Source organism: Schistocerca americana, chromosome 2 (assembly GCF_021461395.2).
Source record: "Schistocerca americana isolate TAMUIC-IGC-003095 chromosome 2, iqSchAmer2.1, whole genome shotgun sequence".
Taxonomy (NCBI): domain Eukaryota; kingdom Metazoa; phylum Arthropoda; class Insecta; order Orthoptera; family Acrididae; genus Schistocerca; species Schistocerca americana.
Window position 1 is genome coordinate 247,339,031 of NC_060120.1, and position 20,843 is coordinate 247,359,873.

At 40.9% G+C, this 20,843-nt stretch overlaps 1 protein-coding gene and 1 pseudogene across 2 annotated transcripts in view; both read right to left on the bottom strand.

Annotated features, from left to right (window-relative positions):
• LOC124595519 (adenylyl cyclase 78C-like) overlaps positions 1–20,843 on the bottom strand; it is a 736,208-nt gene that overhangs the window by 421,371 nt on the left and 293,994 nt on the right. The window lies entirely within an intron of this gene.
• LOC124596930 lies at positions 11,730–11,847 on the bottom strand (annotated as a pseudogene).

Consider the following 20,843-nt stretch of genomic DNA (forward strand, 5'->3'; position numbering starts at 1 on the left):
AGCCCCATCTTGGCCAGCGCCTTAAAAATTTTGTCGAGAGCTGCACCAATATGTAACTAATATTTTCAAGTGAAGTGAGCACATCTCGACATTTATTTCCTTGTTGAGTTTTGATTTATCTCAGTTTGTGTTAGGGCCTTTAAAGGTTACTCTAGTATAACTATTTACATTTAACGCATCCTTTTCCCTTTTCTGCAATGAAATACAAAGAAAAGCCAATTGATTCTATTTTTTAATACGCAAATGGTACTTACTTCCTCTATAAGCTTTGTAATTAATTTTAATTCCATGGTTCTGGTGGTTTAAATTCTATTGCCCTTTCGCTGCCAAAGGAGTTGACAAATTCATTGTCCTTTCCTTTATAATCATCATTTGTGTTGCGCATCCTTGTCTAGAATAACTTTTTCTTCTTGACTGAGAGAGACGGAAGAAATATTTTCCTTCCTTTGCTGGACAGCTACGTCTGTTGCTTTGTTATTTCTCGAGATAGGTTTAAAATGATTAAATAGATTAGTGAATAACATAGACACGTGACTGAGAGAGACGGAAGAAATATTTTCCTTCCTTTGCTGGACAGCTACGTCTGTTGCTTTGTTATTTCTCGAGATAGGTTTAAAATGATTAAATAGATTAGTGAATAACATAGACACGCCAACGCATGTTAAGACTCAACGTTTACTTTAGCAAAAACGTGAACGCGCGTTTCTTTGTGTACACTCAGCTTCTCGACTAGCAGGAGCAGGCAAACTCGTGCCTATGCCTCTTTTACTTCAAGACAGCTAAAGACAAAACAACAACAGAGACAAAATTGTTCAAGTGAGCTCTTAATCGGCTAGAAAGAATGCCTGACGAGAAAAATAAAGATGAAAGTGCTCCATAAAACCAAGAATTTGAAAGGAAAGGAATTACAATGAAACGAACAACCCTTGCTGCATACAGGCGTTGATATAAGTCAACGGGGACCGTTGAAAATGTGTGCCCTGACCGGGACTCTAACCCGAGATCTTACATGGCAGACACACTATCCATCTGAGCCACCTAGGATACAGAGGATTGTACGACTACAGGGAATTATCTCTGGCACGCCTCACGTGAGACTCACATTCTCAACTTATTGTCCCGCACTATATTATACTCATCACTCGGGGCTTTTTGCCGATTCCCGTAAGAGTTCGGGCACTTTTGTGCATCCGCACAGAAGAAGATGGTCAAATGGCCGGTGAGCGTTTTATATATAATTTCGTGTGGTGATAAAACATTACTTATGAAAGGCAAAACGCCTCAGGTGACTAAAGAGAAACTTGATAAACATTACGGTGACTCTGCACCTTCGATTAGAACAGTTTATAAGTAGTTTCAAAATTTTCGGAGGGTCCATTTGGGCACAAGTGATGCTGAACGTTCTGGACGCACTGTGGAGGTTACGACTCTAGAAATAATTGATAAAATCCATGATATGGTGATGGATGACAGAGGAGTGGGCTGCTTCTGTGTTGGCAGCGCTGTGTAGCGCTTTGCGTTGGATCTCTGACTGCGCTTTCTTTGTAGGGGACTCTGTGGCTGGTCGGACTCGTTGGAAGTTAATCGCCAGTACAGTTTGGCAGTTGGAAGTTAGTCGCCGGTAGTGATGGAAGTACTGTTGGACAGTTGGAGTTGAACAGCCAGCAGTGATGGATGTTAGATGTGAGAAGTTGGCATTGATGGAGGGTAGAGGTCTGAAGTGTTAGCGTAGGCTAACGATCTGTACATGTTCGACTTGGAGATTCAATATTATTCATGATTATTATGTATTATATCTAGTAGATGTCAATGACGATTGATATTCGTGTCTGAACTAGATGTCACATTATTGAGTTACAAAATACATTATTTGGTTTGCACCAAAATCTTTCCTTGGCGAACCACATGCCTGTTAGTGGTTAGTGGCTTTAGTAGTTAGAATCTTTTATTTGCCTGGCAGTATTGATGCTCGCTGTATTGCAGTAGTTCGCGTAATAAAAATTGTTGTGAAGTAAGTGCTTAATGAAATGTATAGGTTATTGTTAGGATTTCTTTTTAGTCAGGGCCATTCTTTTGAATTAATTATTCGAAGTCAGGTTATTTTTTCTTAGGGCAGCGAGATTGCGTTGCGCTAGCATATTGTGGGTCTCAGTCATTTAAGTACGGACTCCACCATTTAAACAAAGAAGTTTCACTATCTATTCCACGTTTATCCGTAACAAAAGTGATGTGAGTACAGTATTCTGATACAAAAGTGGACATAGGTAGCAGGAGCAATCGATCACATACTTGCTGGAGGGATAATATTGTCTGCAGCGCATTAGGAAACTGAATGAATCGCTCAATCAGGATGGCCGAAGAGCAATCGGAGTCAAGCAATTAAGTCTCTTCTCGTTGGTCACGCCGCCCCTCACCCAAGTCCATTCTCGTTGGATACCGCACCTCTTCGCTCAGTTACTAACAGAATAAATTTGTTGATAAGCAGATTTCGGTTCGGGACCGATTCTCTAATAATTACTTTACCGCAAATCAATCCGCAAGCTCTGAGTCGCAGCGCTCGTGATGGTTGTACGGCGCCCGAGGGAGTTGTCAGAGATAAATTGCATTCATCGAGTTTGCAATTATCTCGATAACGTCACTAGGGAACACGTGGGAGCACTGCGACCGCTTAATTCGGAACATTAATTTTCTTTCCGTTGAAATAGAACTCCGATTAATACCTCTGCACCACGCGGGAATAAAAAAATTGACAAGTCTACGTTTGCAAATAAAGTTCCGTAGTAAAATATGTCACATTGAACAATAAATAAAATGTAAATGCCGTGTGACTAGGGCCTCCCGTCGGGTAGACCGTTCGCCGGGTCCGAGTCTTTCGATTGGACACCACTTCGGTGATTTGCGAGTCGATGGGGATGAAATGATGATGATTAGGACAACACAACACCCAGTCCCTGAGCGGAGAAAATCTTAGACCTAGCCGGGAATCGAAACCGGGCCGTTAGGATTGGCATTCTGTCGCGCTGACCACTCAGCTACCGGGGGCGGACACATTGAACAATGTAATGATATTAACAGATTCAGTACGCATGTTGAACGGCCTCAGAATCAATAATCAAACTTTAAAGTGTTACCTGCAACTATAGACAGAGGCTGAAACGGTGCTACGCAAAAACTAAATAACGTAATTTGTGACAAAGGCAAGGGTAAGATTCAGAGGAGCACTGTTCAAAGAGTTTGAGGTCAAACTCTGTGTCAAATTGGGAGAGCTAGTGTAACCAATTTTGTTCAGTATAGCGCTGGACGAAGCGAGCAGACTGTGGAGGGCAATAAACGAACAAATGTAAATGCCAAAAGTACACGTGGTGAGGGCGTAAAGAACAACAGGACCCAAATGGACTACCTAGTGTTTGGGGACGACATAGCGATAGTAAGTGAGACTGAAGAAGATGCAACGAAACAATCTGGTAACCTAAGCAAGACAGCCAAAAGGGTGGGACCGAGGATCGTCTAAATGAAAGCGGATTGGAAAACATCAGAAGGCGCTATTCAACAGGTGTATAAATTTACCTAGCCCGGAGACTATATAGCTGGAAGAAACAGGAGCAGTGCCGGCATAATAGGCTGACGTGGACATACTTCTTTGTGACCAGAGGTATGTGTAATTAAATGAATATGTCTACAAATATAAAGGAAAGAAACTGCAAGGCAGCTGTGAGGAAGGCCGTACTGTATGCGGCTGAGACGATAACACAAGGAAGAAATGTTGTAAAACAAATAGACAAATAACACATACTGAAGAAAATATTGCGCCCTAAAAGAGGTGATGAGAGATGAATTCTAAGACCTAGGAAAGAACTGTACCAGTGCATGGGGGCAATACCAGGAGAAATCAGACTGAAAAGGGTAATCTCTATTGATCCATTGTTTTTGTCAAGTCCTCGAAGGAAGCTCACTATATAAGAATCCACCGTATCCAGACATTGATTTCTCCAGTATGGCAATACCGATACGTTTTAATGTCTATACATGAAGTGCATATGGGGCCTGAAGCTGGCGTATTGAACTGCCGAAACTGTTAACATAAAATAAATTGTCAAATCGTATGGCTGCTAGGCGATTTTTCCTGTTAAATGAATGAAAAGGCTAAGGTTTGCGGGACATGTAATCAAGGTGAATGTGGAAAGAATGAGGAAAAGAGTATGAGGAACAATGGGAATGGAAGAAGAATGAAAATAACCACATCGGTTGTTTAATTCAGGAAGGAGTTGTCTGAATTTAGGCTCAAGTTGGTGGAGAAAGAAAACCGAAGATGCATGTACTAACCGAACAACATGCCAGTGGTCAACAACAAAGAAGGATACAGAAAAAGATTGTCACCTGTTGAGCAGACAAGAGCACAGGATCTTGAAGACCTCAGTAAAAGAGCACGAGAAAGTTGCTCTGGAAGGAGAAGAAGAAACTGCAGTATGTGGCGAGGTTAATTTTGGTCTTGCAGAGGCCGTAATGCAAGAAAAAGAAGAAGTCATTATTAAAGAAACGCACAAGCAGGTGTGATACTTTTGGGGCATACTAGGGCGTAGTACCATTTCTCGTCAGAAAACATCCTATCGAGATATAAACTCAGGCAAAATCCAAAATAGTCTTCCTTAGCAATAAGGAGAGTGACCATCAGACGCGTCAGAATTTATCTAAGATGGGGCGAGTGCAGTCTGGTCGGCTTGCAACGAAAGTGATTCACGAGACTGAATAGAGGTGGGGGATACACAATGATTGCGCACACGTGACTAAGCCCTGCTAATTTTTCGAGACACCTGATTCGGGTAGTACTGAAGAAACGATAACGCTATTTGCGAAACAAATCATAAATGGTAACCTATCTAACATTGTCATGTGCCAGGTACAGATCATAACAAACTATTTTACATAAGCTTCGTGGCACACTGTAACTATCTTGTAAACGACTTTTTTTTTTGCACCCTGTTGGCCATTACGAATGAAACACCGTCAACGAAATGCAAATTAGCATTTAATGCAGCTGCACAAAGTACATACAACTAATGCCATTTACTTTCATTCACTTTCTGCGTAAGGAAAGATTAGACACCGGCTTCCTCATTCAGAAATCTAGTTTTAATGTTTGCATGTGAGAAGATCGTTTTGTGCCTCGCTTAATAATGAGGAAAGTTTACCATTCTGTGACATTGTTGCTCGCGTTGGTCGGAATACTAAGACTGTCATGTGGATATGGGACCGATGTGTGCAGGATCTTAACGGCCCCACGCGACTAGCACCCGAGAGGATAGACGTATTGGTCGCTCGGTCCTGTGGGATCGTATAGCTACATTACGTATCACGTGTCAGGCTTGTTTGCAGCAATAAAAATACCCACAGGGACAGTGTGAAAATGTCGGGAGAATCACCGACTGTCGGTACGTCTTTCTTTATTGCGGCTTTCCTTGACGCAGCGGCAGAGAGGGGCTCGCCAAAAGTTGTGCGCAGCGACAACACTGGATATAAGAGTGGGACGACATAGTATCGGTCCTGTGTACGGGCTGGAACTACCCTTTTGTGGGGTCTTCGAGGAGAACGAATGCTGCCACGTTGTGTTCGTCACCGTCGTATGAGCCCAGCAGCTGGCTTGATGGTACCTTAAGTACACAACACGATCACCTCATTAAGTAGACAACACGATCACCTCTGGCTAGCGTAGCCGGTAATTTGGACAGCTTCCGTTAGATTTCGAAGCTGCTAAACCTGGCGACTGTACCCTATGTCGGCGTATCCGTCGCATTACCTTTCAACAAGATAATTCAAGACATGTGGTCCATGATGCCCTGACCTACCTCAACAGAGACGGCCTTCGGCTCTTACTCTGGCCAACGCGTTTTTTGATGTTTCTTACCCACTGAAGCATCTGATCGTAGAAACTTCCTAACAGATTAAAACAGTGTGGCGGACAGAGACTCGAACTTGGGAAAGTGCCCTACCGATTGAGCTACCCAGACACGACTCGCGACACATTCTCACAGATCTACTGTCGCCAGTAGAGCTCTGAGGACGAGTCGCGAGTCGTGGTTGGGTAGGTCAATCGGTAGAGCACTTTTCTGTGAAAGGTGAAGGTCCAGAGTTTGAATCTCTCTCCGGCACACACTTTTAATCTGTCAAGAAGTTTCATATCGCTGCATACTCCGCTTCAGGGCGAAAATTTAGATCTAATCGTTGGTACCCTTAAGTGCGGTAACCTACAGCAACTCGCCCGCTACTACGATTGATGATGTCTAGCATAGAATTTGAGAACTGCTACCACCTGTTTGACTTTAACGTTAATGCAGAACTGATGTTCTGAAAGTATTCCCCTGCTTGTTAAAAATTTTGACCCGTGAATGAGCAAGGCGATCTGCTATTAATGAAATGTATGGAACGTATGTATGGATCTTTAAGTGATAACACCACTGAAGAATTTTCAAAAAATCATTTCTATTTGTTTAAAAAATGCTTTGGACCTTCTAAAATACGAGGCAAAAAGTGTAATCAATGAAAAAAAAAAGTCTATGTAAATCCGAGCGCCTCCTGTAGCGCCTCGGATGTCCCGAAACGAAGTACCTGTAGTGTCTGGGTCTACTTAGAAGCATTCCAGAACAATAATACGTAGGGTTGGTGTCAGCAAGCATCAGCACTTGAACGAAAAAGACAATTGTTTCGCTTAGAATCTTTAGTTTTGCGTGCCTTAATGACTCTTCATATATTATTTTTGATATTGTAGTATAGAGTTTTATCTTTCAAATAGGAATGAGTGATAAGAAACTGTACTCGAGCAGGAATGATACGATAACATCGTATACAACGCGGAGTCGAAGCAGCAGGTCATCAAAGCGCCCAGAGAGCAGATATGAGGTTGTGAGTAGTTCAGAAGGAGTCAGTGTCCCTACTAAGAAAACGAAAGACAGTGACCAGGATTTTGATGTGAATTACAAATTGAGCTATATGACTATAAACCTTCTTGCCGTTTCCACTGCTATTTGTCAATCCGTGAAATGTAAAACATGGAAAGCAGACATCACGTAGCAGCAAAGAAGTCCTCGACGTTTAGGATTCACAATCATTATTGCTTGTCCAAATTGTCCAGTAGTTGTTACACGAAGTATTTAATTTATACGGAACACATGCGAAATCAGCCGTCGATTTTCCTAGCAAACCATTTGCTTGGAGTAGAGCTAAGCAGACTTTTAAAGTTATGTGCATTCATGGAATTACAACGACCTCTATTTCAATACTTCGATGACAGTGGCTACGATGTTTATTGCAACGGTAACAGTACGACGGGCTAGTCCTGGGATAATAGATTAAAGATAAGAGTTTTGTAAACGCAGAACTTTTTCATTTGTTCACGTCTACAACACGTTTCAAAACTTCAAACAGATTTTTTTCGGAATATGATTTTTCGAAACAGCAGGTAGCGTAACTCTAATAGTTTTCAACCTTTTTATTTGCAAATTTAACCACAACTTAGAATTATTATTTCAAAGTAACCCAAGATGAATATTTTCCATTACTTAATTTAAACAATATTTATGAAGAAATGATTATCCTTTTTTGGTGAAAATTGAATTACTTTATTCACACACTCTAAAATTACACAAAAATCAATTCTAAAGCCCCGTACATGGTTCGCTGTCTACACTTTTGTAGATTAAAAGGATCTTTTTTCTGTTTTCCTGATTCCAACTGGCAACAGCTATAGTGTGAGCCGCAGATCGCCTCAAATTCAACATGCCTCGGGACAATTCCTCCAGTGCTGCAGTGTTGCTATTTTGTAATATTTTTTGAGAACATTTTTTTGTAATATACTTAGATGTGTGCTCAATAACAGCCCCAAGTATTATTTGTCTCGCCGGCCGAAGTGGCCGTGCGGTTAAAGGCGCTGCAGTCTGGAACCGCAAGACCGCTACGGTCGCAGGTTCGAATCCTGCCTCGGGCATGGATGTTTGTGATGTCCTTAGGTTAGTTAGGTTTAACTAGTTCTATGTTCTAGGGGACTAATGACCTCAGCGGTTGAGTCCCATAGAGCTCAGAGCCATTTGAACCGTTTTTATTATTTGTCTCATCTTCCCTTCCACACGAAAAAAATCGTCAAGGAAACGCTTTTCTAGGCAGTTTACAGTGGTGTTACCCCTTAACATGTGTAAAAGCAATGAAAAACTATCACCGAGACGTTCAATCATTTTAACACCACCTTTAAGTGTAGCTGAATATTCCACTACAGAACAAATTCGCGTAATTCTCACTAAACTGCACCTCGTATTGCCTAACATAAGATTGTAAGAAGCACGAATCGCAAAAGAACCATCTCTCGATGTTTTCAGGACTGCACAAAGTGGCTAGAAATTCTGTGCAAGTCATACCTACATTATACTGACCGAAAGTTACGTGCAAAGAAGAAAAATATCCCATCTGCCGAAAACAATTTCTCACGCTATTCATTCAGCAAAAGGCACATCGGTCTCAATAAGCTGTGCTCGCATCAGCTACGAAAATCGAAAAAGATGACTAAGCACATGTAAAAGTTCCTGGAGCATGTGGTCAGCGCTTAAAATTCGAACTGTTTAGAAATGAATAGGGGAGGAAAAATAATAAACGGTAGATTTGAGATTAATCCCAATTATTAATCCATAAATAAGCATGAAAGGTGATAAGGGAAAAGTACATATGGTACCCAAGAAACCACATATTCTCAAGAACGGGAAAGAAACCCATGTGTTTCCGAATGCCCCCACCCCCACCCTATTATTCATTGAGTGGGAAAGTAACATGAAACGTAGCCCTAATCCAAGGGAGACTTAATGAATCAGCGACACTGAAGATCGATATTGATCACTGTGTAGTGAAGAAAATCTCGTTCGGAACAAAGAAATCGAACCTCTCCTACAATGACATCTGAAAAGTTGAAACATCATAATAATATCGAATTACGACAATGAAACGCTAGCAAGCAACGCTCTTGTAAGCAATTTTAATCACCGCAACTTAGAAAAACCCATCTCAGTGCCACACAAGATGCTAATTTCTAAGCTTAACACGAGGAAAAAGTTAGATGTCGCTGACGCCGAGCATTGGAAGAATCAGGGAAAGAGCAAGCGTAACAGTCCAGCGCCACAGGTAGAGTTTTTGTCCCGCGTGCTGTCGGCACTACGAACCCGAAAACCTAGCCGCCTAACCAGCTGACCGGTCGGCGGGTCTCTCTTCAGTGTACAGCATGTAGGCACGGTTCGCTCTGCAACCACGGATGTGAGTTCCCTAGCAGAATTTCCCCATATAATTCCGGCTGCAGTCTTGCCGTAATTGAGTGATAATAGTCTTATATGAAATCTAAATCGGTCACCGAAGAACTGCGCACTTTCCCACCTGCTTACCAAACTGCGGTCCCAGACACTACGAGGAACACGTTCTGCAACGAGTCAAGAAATATACATACATGTTTTCTCTGCCTAGTTTGATGCAGACCACTACAACTTCCTCTCCTGTGTCAGCCTTTTCATAACAGAGTAGCATTTGAACCAAACGTCCTCAGTTATTTCTACATCTACTTCTACATGGATACACTGCAAATCACATTTAAGTGTCTGGCAGAGAGTTAATCGAACCACCTCCACAATTCTCTATTGTTCCAATCTCGTATAGCGCGAGGAAAGAATGAACTCCTATATACGACCTCTGGTTTTCCTTATTTTATCGTGGTCAACGTTCCTCCCTATGAAGGTCGACGACAACAAAATATTTTTGCATTCGGAGGAGAAGGTTGGTCATTGGAATTTCTTGAGAAGGTTGCTCCCTAACGAAAAATGCCTTTGTTTTAATGCTGTCCGTCTCATATCCTGTATCATTTCAATGACACTGTCTCCCCTATTTCGCGATAGTACAAAACGTGCTACCCTTCTTTGAACTTTCCCAATGTACTCCGTCAGTCCTATCTGGTAACAATCCCACACCGCGCAGTTTTCTAAATGAGGACGGACAAGAGTAGTGTATGCAGTCTCCTTAGTAGATATATACATTTCCTAAGTGTCCTGCCAATAAAACGCAGTCTTTGGTTAGCCTTCCCACAGCATTTTCTATGCGTTCCTTCCAATTTAAGTTATTGGATATATTCCACCTACAGATTTTACCCTCTGCAACCTTTCCCGGTTTTCTCGCAGCCTATAATTCACTTCCATACAATGTCCAGCTCCAGATATTATATATATTTTCATTTTCAGGTAAAGTCCTTTATCAATGAAGGTTCTCTTGGGTTGTGGCAGTATGCTTCTTGCTCCCAGCTTGTTTGGACAGTCATGCGCTGTTTTGCCTCTAAGATCGTCCAGTTCGTCTAATGCGTGGTCTTTCGTTTTGATGTTACGTTTCTACAAATAATCTAATTTCACGCGCTCGTTAATACTTCCGAAAAACGTCTTTGCACCGCTTCCCACTTGAGATCGCTGTTTCTTGCTCATCAAATCCCTTGAAACTCTCTTAAATTTTCTTGAGAAAAGACACTTTCTTAAACCTTGCTACTACGAGTATTTTCAAGTGTAACGTAAGAAAATTCTCTTTGGTGCATTTACCTTTCCTGAAGCTAAGCTGATTGCCTTGTAACAACCCTGATGCGCCACTTAACAAGCTAACTGCTCGGTAACTACCTCATTTATCTGCCCTTCCAGTCTTCCGGAGTCTTCAAAATATATGTCGCATATGGACCATTATAGAAAAATTTGGAAATTGGGTCTGATGCAGATACGAACACACGCTTTCCTCGTGCACCATTTGCGCTGGGATAGGCAGCTGGGAAATTTATACTGGCGTATTGCACACAGTCGGAACTTGATAATTATTATGGATTTTGACCTATATGTTAAGCGTGGCAGTATAAATCTCGCAGGATTTCATTTATAGTTTTGAAGATTATAAAAGTATTTCAACGGGCAAATAAAGACTAAATGATTGAACTGCAATAGCCGCACACGACCTGACAAACATGATTTATTTATTTTTCCAAAATTGTGGGCATTCAGCAGTCACGCTTTGTGCCACACGCCGACTGTTGGAATTCATTTAGTAATTGGTCGCTACTCTGGCCAGCCATTTTAATTGTGTGACAACTTAATTTATATAACGAAGCAGAAAAAAAGCAAGGAATAACTTTAGTTTGCCGGAATTAATTTTCCATCTGTATTAATTATATTGTCTCCGCAAATGAGAATTTATCAGTAAATCCCCATATATAAAGTACTTTTTTAATTAAGACTAAAAACCTCAGTGAAATAGGTATAAAGCAGTATAAAATATGTATTGAATAACACTGCTCAGAATATTAGGGAACTGTGGGATATTATTTTGTCCGAACCTCCATGTATTAACGTTCGGTTGTCTTTTCCCCTTATCGATATAGGGAATTTCTCTAGTCTGCCAAAAGGGGGCAGGGCGAGCGGTTTTGAAAGGTGGGCCGCCGTCAGGGATAGCTAAGACTACTGGTCGGTGTTTGTGTGTATTCCGCCCGAAGAGGCTATGAAGGCCCAACGGTACCGACAGGCCGCCGTGTCATCCTCAGACTACAGGCATCATTGGATGTGGATATGGAGGGGCATGTCGTTGGCACGCCGCTCTCCCAGCCGTATGTCAGTTTCCGAGATCGGAGCCGCTACTTCTCAATCAGGTAGCTCCTCAGTTTGCCTCACAAGGGTTGAGTGCACCCCGCTTGCCAACAGCGCTAGGCAAACCGGATGGCCACCCATCCAAGTACTAGCGCAGGCCGACAGTGCTTAACTTCGGTGATCTGACGGGAACCGGTGTTACTACTGCGGCAAGGCCGTTGGCTTGTTTATTTAGAGGCTCCTCTTAATTCTGATGCAAGGTAGATATAGCATTATCTAATCAACATTTGGCCTTATGTAATTGTCAACCTAAGTTCATTTCTACGGATTTCATGAAGTTTTAATTCTATTATTGGCATTTTGGTGCCGTGACAGATTCAGCGTTTTACCTGTACTTACTCAGAAATATGTAATGCTATAAATTACTCCTGAAATCAGCTGATTTTGGATTTAATTAAAACTCACTTAAATATTACTTTAAAAATTATTATTATTACCATTTTAGCACAATGTCTGCTTCGGTAATTTAATGTGACTACTCATTATAAGTCGCTGCTGAGTTGGATGAAATACTGTTTAACCTGCCTTAAAATTTTATTAAAACTTATTATTGTCTTTTTGCTGCTGTGTTGTATTCCACAGTTTAATTTAACGATGACTGCTCGTTAGTATTTAAGCTGGTAAGTCACTGCTGGGGGACCTAAAGTACTATTTAGCCTGTCTTAAGGAAAACTTTAGTATAAGTTAGTATTGTCATTCAGCTGGCGTGTCGTACTCCTCAATCAGTATTTAAGCTATTAAATCGCTGAGGTTGTTGTAGTACCATCGAACCTGCACGAAAAGAAATTTTTTTTGAAAACTATTGTCATTTTGGGACTGTGTTACATTCCACAGTGAAACTGTAAGCACTTATTTTTTTTTTTTTTTGGATTAATGTCTAAGGGCTAAGGCTTTAATTTGTAAACACAAGGCAATTATTAATAAACCCTAATATTCATATTAAATAAAAGGTTATTCCTGGCATCTACCAGTTCCTATTAATATCCCTCCACCTATATCAATTATTGAGAACACAAAGGCCGACTTCTGTGGCCGACCGGTGCTAGGCGCTTCAGCCCGGAACCGCGCTGCTGCTACGGTCGCAGTTTCGAATCCTGCCTGGATGTGCGTGAAGTCCCGAGGTTAGTTAGGTTTAAGTAGTTCTAAGTCTAGGGGACTGATGACCTCAGATGTTAAATCCCATAGTGCTTAGAACCATTTGAACCATTTGACAACACAAGAGTAATACAGACAGATGACTCAAGACATCATGACTACTACACGCCACAAGACTGAATGTCGCCTGGTGGCGTAACGAGCACGTGAAGCTGTATGGAAAGTATGAAAGCGTTGTAGTGACGATACGAGCCGAAAATTTGGAAATCAACGTACATTAGCGACTCTGACAAAGCGCAGACTGTAATGGCCCACGCCTAATCACAGAACGTAGAGGCTGGAGGCTTTCCCGCTCTTTAACTCAGGATAGGTGGCAATCAGTGGCAGATCTGACGACAGAGTTACTATGCTGGTGCAGGCACGTTTCGGAGCATTCCGTTCAGCGCGCATTGCTGAACTTGGGACTCCGCAGGAGGTGATTACTCCGTGTTCTGACGTTGACCCAAAGACACGGTCATTTACCGCTGCTGTGGGCTCGGGATCATAGTGATCGGACTATGGGTCGTGGAAGTGTGTCACCAGATTGAACTTTCTGGTGGAAGCCAAGCTGTGAGGAGCGGTCGTGAGTCGTGCTTGGGTAGGTCAGTTGACAGAGCAATTGCCCCAGAAAAAAAGGTCCCGATTTCGAGTCTCGGTGCAGCAAACAGTGTAATCTGCCAAGAATGTTCATATCAGCGCATAATCCGCTGCAGAGTGAAAATTTTACTCTGGAAACATCGCTCAGGCTGTGACTAAGCCTTGTCTCCGTAATATCCTCTGTTCCAGGAAGTGTCACAGGAGAGCTTCTGTGATGTTTGGAAGGTAGGATATGAGGTATTGACGTAAGCAGAGCTGTGAGCACGGGTCGTGAGTCGTGCTTGGGTAGCTCAGTGGGTAGAGCACTTTCCCGTGAGAAGCAAAGTTCCCGAGTTCGAGTGTCGTTCAGGCACACAGTTTTAATCATATGTAGGTATTGGTACAAGTAATGCTAACCGAAAGTAAGGTCGTCGGAAGAACTAACACGGCATACGGAAAAGTCAAAACCACTTTCGATAAAATTAAAGCAAAAATGTCAACACGCAGACTGAAGGAAATAGTACAACAAAGTTCTGTACGAGGGGGAGGAACTGTCTGTTGACATGATACGAAAATAAAGGGGAACAGACATAAGAGATCCAGCATTAGAGACAGAGTTTAACATAGCTTAGGAAGACTTGAGATTAAATAATTCCGTCGGGTTTCTAGAGTCATTTGGGGAAGTGACAAACAAATGACTGTTCAGGTCAGTGTGTAAAACCTATGAGACTGGCAAAATATCATTAGGCTTTCGGAAACATATCATCCATTTTTTTAAAGTCTTCATTCTTTTGATTGGTTTGATGCTGCCCGTTACGAATTCCTCTCACTTGCCGACCCATTCATCTCAAAATAGCACTTGCAACCTACGTCTTCAGTTATTTGATGGATGTGTTTGAATCTCTGTTTTCCTTTTCGGTTTTTATCATCTAGAGCTCCTTTTAGTGCTGTACACATTATTGCCTGATGTCTAACAGATGTCCTGTCATCCTGTCCCTTCTCCTTGTCTGTGTTTTCCACATATTCCTTTCCTCGTTGATTTTCCGGAGACACTCTTCAGTCCACCTAGTTTTAAACAGTCTTTTGTAGCACCACATCTGCACGATTCTCTTCTTTTCCGGTTTTCCCACAGGCCATGCTGCACTACCATACGCCGCTACGGACGGAGGTTCGAATCCTGCCTCGGGCATGGATGTGTGTCATGTCCTTATGTTAGTTAGGTTTAAGTAGTTATAAGTCTAGGGGACTGACGACCTCACATTTTAAGTCCCATAGTGCTTAGAGCCATTTGAACCATTTGAACCTTCACTACCATACAGTGATGCCCTCCAAACATACATTCTGAGAAATTTCTTCCTCGAATTGGGCCTATATTTAATACTAGGAGGCTTCTCTTGGCGAGGAATGCTCTTTTTGCCAATGTCATCAGTGAAACTTATCATTGATTTTCTTTCACCGTGAATTTTAATTCCACTCTTGAACCTTTATTTTATTTCCGTCATTCCTTCATCCATACAGTCCCGAATACAGGAAGAGCAGGTAAGTTTGGGGATTTCCTCGCAGTCAGCTTAACAGCTCATGCATCCAAGTTGCTGACATGAATAAAATACAGAAAATATAAAAGAAAGAGATGAATGTTGTATGACGGTCAGTTTGGCCTTAGGGAAGGTCAGGGCACCAGAGTGGCAGTTCTGACGTTGCAGTTAATATTGGAGGCTATACTTAAGTACAATCAAGACACGTTCTTAGAATTTGTAGACCTATAAAATTTGTAAATGGTGTAGTATGTCCAACATTCTGAGACAAATAGGAGTACGAAGGCTAATATTCCATAAGTACAAAAACCAAAACGAAACAATAAAAGTGGAAGACCAAGAACGAAGTACTCCGATTAAAAAGATTGAAAGCAAAGATCTAGTCCACTGTTCAATCTACATCCTGAAGAGACAATGAAGAAAATAAAAGAAATATTAAGTGAGATTAAAATTATGGGTGAAAGTTTTCAATAATAAGATTTGCTGATGACATTTATATCCTCAGTGAAGGTGAAGAAGAATTACAAGAGGTGCTTAGTGGATTGGTCAAGTGAATAAAGAGTATCGATTGAGAGTAAGCCAAAGAAAGTTAAAATAATGAGGAGTAGCAGAAATGAGGTTAGAGAAACCTAACATAAAATCTGGCTACACAGTAAAAGGAATCTCCTGTCTAGGAATCAAAATAACACATGACGGGTGAAGCAAGGAGGACATCAAAAGCAGACTACCATAGGCAAAGATGGCATTCCTGATCGACAGAAATCTCTAGCATCACGTTTTCGGCTTAATTCGAGGAAGAAAGTTTTAAGAAAATACGTTTGGAGCACAGATTTGTATGGTAGTGAATCACGGATTGTCGGTAAACCAGAGAAGAAGGTTTCGATCCATTTGAGATGTGGTGCTGTAGAAGGATGTTGCATATTGGATCGACCGATAAGATAAGAAATGAGGAGATTCTACATAGAAACGGCGAAGGACGGAGCTGCTGTATCCTAGGCTTAGGCTGTCCCACGCTGCAGCTTGGTTTGCCAGGCTGCCTACCGAGAAGACAACAGCATGATTACGATAAGGATTTCGGACAGGCGGCGGCAACATCGCTGCACTGCTTCCTTATGCCTATCAAGTGTACAGAGTGGGACAAGCAACTTTCCACTCGCCCAGCACTCACAAGTAAATCTACCTAAAGAAAAACACTTCGATTTAGATCGTCTTTGAATAGACTGCAGTGTAGAGCAAAATGAGAGGCAAATATTTTTTTTATACGTGCTCTTACGGCCGTTTAGGGCGTGAAACACCGTCTTGAATAAAGAAGTCTGAGTTTCACTTTTCTGATTGACATAAAAAATACTTCAAATAAAAGTTCTATCGTTTTTAGCATATGTTACATTACAACGGTGCAATCAGATTGATCGAAAAAGTCTCTTTTCTCGGCACATTTTCCCTTCTCACTATCTTGTTTCTCACTTCGAAATTTGACGACCAGCAAAACATACAATATCGTAAACACAAAATTCATATATGACGAAGTGGTATTCAAAACACATATTTGTCAAAAATAAGGCAGAAATACCTCCTTATCACTATATACACACCGGTTGTACGTCCACTTAAATGCCAATTACCGTGGTGGATTTTTAATAAGTATTTCCCTGATACATTCTTTTAATTCTATTTATCTTTTAATTTAGCGTTTTATTTGTATTTCCTTTTTACATTTGCCGTATTTTTTTCTTTTTGTATTCAAGTTGTAACATTTTCAGTTTGAATTATTTTATATTTGAAACTGTTTGTACATTATCGTTGTGACATTATTGTAAATGTTTACAACATTAAGGAATTGCAGAATTGTTCAAGACTGAGAAATGCTGAATACACTTTGATTTTGGGCACCAAGCATAGGGGATTTCCAAAAAAAAAAAAAAAAAAAAAAATGGCTTTCTTGATAGATCTGGACGTACCGTTGTAACGTAAATTTAAAAACGAGACAACTTTTATTTGAAGTGTCTTTGTGTATTTGTTATTCTTTCAACAGTATTCATTCAGGAATATTAAACTCAATCTTTTTCAGTGGGTATTGAACCCCTTAACGGCCATATGGGCTCGTATAAAAAATATGTATCTCTTATTTTGATCTACATTACAGCGTATTTAAAGCTAATCAAAATCGAAGTGTATCCCTTGGGTAGGTTGACTTATTGGAAAGTGGCATGGCTTCGGAACATCCAGCTGACTTGTGCCTCCAATGAAATGAAATGATCAGCAATTACCTCCGAGTTCTAAGAGCGATTATCTGTGAGTTTCCTGGCACTCGTCATCAAGTAACCATCGAGCAACCTTTTTGTTCTGGGTCACGAATATTTACCGACTGGACTACACCAAGCAGGTTGGCTATCCTGAATTGCACTTTGAATCGGGAATGTGTAACGTATACACTTTGGTCTATACTTCTAAGTGACCTTTAGTGAACTGGTTTATTTCCTCTAGAGTCTCCGCATATGAGTCGAACTGTATACAGTGTGCCTCAGTTGTCCCTACCAATATGTTTTATGCAGCCTGCAATGTCTTCAAATACCACATGCAAGATTTTCATAAGCGCTCGGTCGCTATGCAAAAGCTATTTCTCCTGCAGGAAAAAACGCGTTTTTCTTGAATAACTCGAAGACTGTATACTTCAGCAAAAACGTATCCCACTACAAAATTTAACTACGTTACATTTCCTATAAAAAGATCCTGTTCATTTCTCTGTAGGATTAATACTTTGTGCGTAGCGAGCGAGAGAACATGAAAATCTCACACATGGTTTTCGAAGGCTTTGGAGGTTACATACAATACATCGGTAGGGGCTGCTGGATCACCCAGTGTATTGTATTTTGTATAAACGTGGGACTTTAATTGATATTGTCATTTGTAGTTATGTAGTCCTCTTGTTGAAAATGACCTTTATTTGCAATGCCGGCCGAGCGGATCTAGGCGCTACAGTCTGCAACCATGCGACCGCTACGGTCGCAGGTTCGAATCCTGCCTCGGGCATGGACGTGTGTGATGTCCTTAGGTTAGTTAGGTTTAAGTAGTTCTAAGTTCTAGGGGCCTGATGACCTTAGAAGTGAAGTCCCATAGTGCTCAGAGCCATTTGAACCATTTTTTTTGCTGTGCAATAGAGCACACAGTGACTGTCATCACAACCGTAACATATGGATACCGCAGCCAAGGAGAAGGGACGAGATGATAGGACATATATTAAAACGTCAGGAAATACACTCCATCGTATTAGAGGGATCTGTTGAGGGTAAAAAATGTAGAGGAAGACGGACTGGAATATATCCAACAAATAAATGAGCGTGTTGGATGTGAGTTTTACTGCGATATGCAGGGACTGGCACAAGAGTGGAATTCGTGGATTTCCTTATCGAACCAGTCAGAAAACAGCTGACTTAAAAAAGTATGTTAATGCTGTTTTGCGTGTAGTCTAAAACAGCACTTCAGATGCCTTTGTCTGTTATGTAAATAACACCTGTATCAACTCTGATAAGGGGCGAGGGAAGGTATACACCAGGTTGACAAGTTCTCTCACAACTTCGTTGCTTAGTATTGAAAGACGGAATTCATTGCGATGCTCTTTCTTTATCTTTTTCGAAAGGAAGCTTGATTAAAATATCAAGACTTTGCTCCTTGAAATGTTCGTGACACAAATTCCTTTATCCACGCCACCTGAGAAGTTGAACATCGGCTTTCTACAAAAATGTTTATTTCACGCAAACTCATGAATGGAGGGGCTGTATTAAAAGATTCCGACTTCTATGAAGCACGTTTTACTCTTATTTACAAACAGATGGAGTAAAGAGCATGTCCTCGCCTTAATAGAGTCACTTTCTTGACATCAATTTACGTCGGAAAGACTTTTACAGCATCCTTCTTCTCCGGTGAATTGGTGAACTTAAGAAACTCTCTCCTCGCTCAGTAACGTCAAATTGACGTTTAATGCCCCGTCACGGCTTTTGACGTAACGACGGCTTTTCAGCCGGATACCGCCCTTTCAGTTCCTCATATCTCGCCTCCTTCGCAGTCTTTCAGCGTGAAAAAGGCAGGGTTCTCTCTTCTGGCAGTCTAATCGTTTCTACGCTACTTGCAAATTGATTCTCGCTGTTTGTTTCGCTGCTTCAGAGTTTGCCTACGGTATATCAGTAGTGTAAACAATTAATATAATATCGTTTAACTTTACCATATTAACGTTTTCTAGTCCGTTGAAGAGCTTCTTTATCTCAACTTTCACTACAGTAGGATTTGCGATTTTTATTTATCTTATTTTTAATTTCATTTAGTTTTTTATTTACTACGAAATAAAGCTTTTAATACATCCTTCAAACATTACTTTTTTGTGTGAATTAAAAGTTTACATCGTTGGCAACACGTAAGTGAAATTGTAGAACAGAGCAATGAATATGATTTACTGTTTCGGCTAGGGTTCACAGATTTTGAGAGAATATTGACTCACTTCAACCAAATCTGTAATAACACCCCATGCAGATCGAAGCATTTATGAAACCTGTGTTATTATCGTGCCCCCTATTCAATATAGCCTTCGAGAAGGTTGTAAGAAATGCGGGCATCAATTGAGATGCTGACGTACGTAGAAGCGCCAAGAACTGAAAAAAATCCTAACAAGTCTTGAAAGAGGTGCTAGAAGGATGAACCTACAGATAAATGAAGGGAGCAGTATGTGCCTATAGTTAAGAACGATTATCCTAATGAGCCAACACTCATAGAAATTGGTTCACGTATGTCTGATTTCGTGCGTGGTTTCACTTATCTTGGAAAGGAAGTAAACTGCAAGAACAATGTCGTTTTCCAAATACAAGAACGAATGTTGTCCATGAACATGTGCTACCATGGCGTATAACATTTTAGTGACTTCATTATTACCGATGATGAAACCTGGACACTAACGAAATTCGATTAAGAGCTATTTCACATGTTGAAGATCTTGAGGCAAATGTTGTGCCACTAGAAGAAAACTGTGTCCGAAGGAGGAGACTCAATTATTAATACTTACATAATCTGTTTCCAGTTGTATTAACTTCCTCAGCCTTCACGTAGCATATATGCTACATGCAATTTTCACAATTTTTTGCTCAGACAATTAATTAAAGTTGGAATGCCTGACTGTAGCATGTACTTCGCACCACATGCTTACTGTGCATCAGTTGTAGCATGTGTTTATAATATACTACAATATACTAAACATGACTTACGTAATCTAATAAGCCATTGCTTGTTCCCTGACAAAAATACGGTGCCACATTTTTTTCGATGTAGCTTTGCGTCCGCAGTCGGCAACGACCTATACTTTTACTTTACCGAGATATAATACGAGAGGATGAAGAGTGCGAAAAAGAAGAGGAAGAATGTTATGGCAAAGATGATGCAGTTTCGTGAGGAAACGCTCGAGAACATCAAACATCAAAGACTGTATCGTCATCAACAGTCAGCATGTTAACGTGCCACGCATCCATATGAGACGAATTAAACCCAGAAAAGTTGTATCAGACGCAGGGTGCGTAAACGTAAGGGTTTCAAATTTGTGAAGTGTACTAAATGCATAATATATCTGTGTTTCATAGGAACAGGACTACTTTTAGCAAATCCGGATTGTATTTTCACATATTATAATAAAATAACATATTGTTGTTCTTTCAAATTCTGAAGGTGGAAGGGGTAAAATACAGGGAACGAAAGGCTATTTACAATTTGTACAGAAACCAGGTGGCAGTTACAAGAGATGAGGGGTACGAAAGGGAAGCAGTGGTTGAGAAGGGAGGGAGACAGTGTTGTAGGCTATGCCCAATGTTGTTCAATATTGAGCAAGCAGTAAAAGAAAGGAAACAAAAATTCGGAGTAGGAATTAAAATTCAAGCAG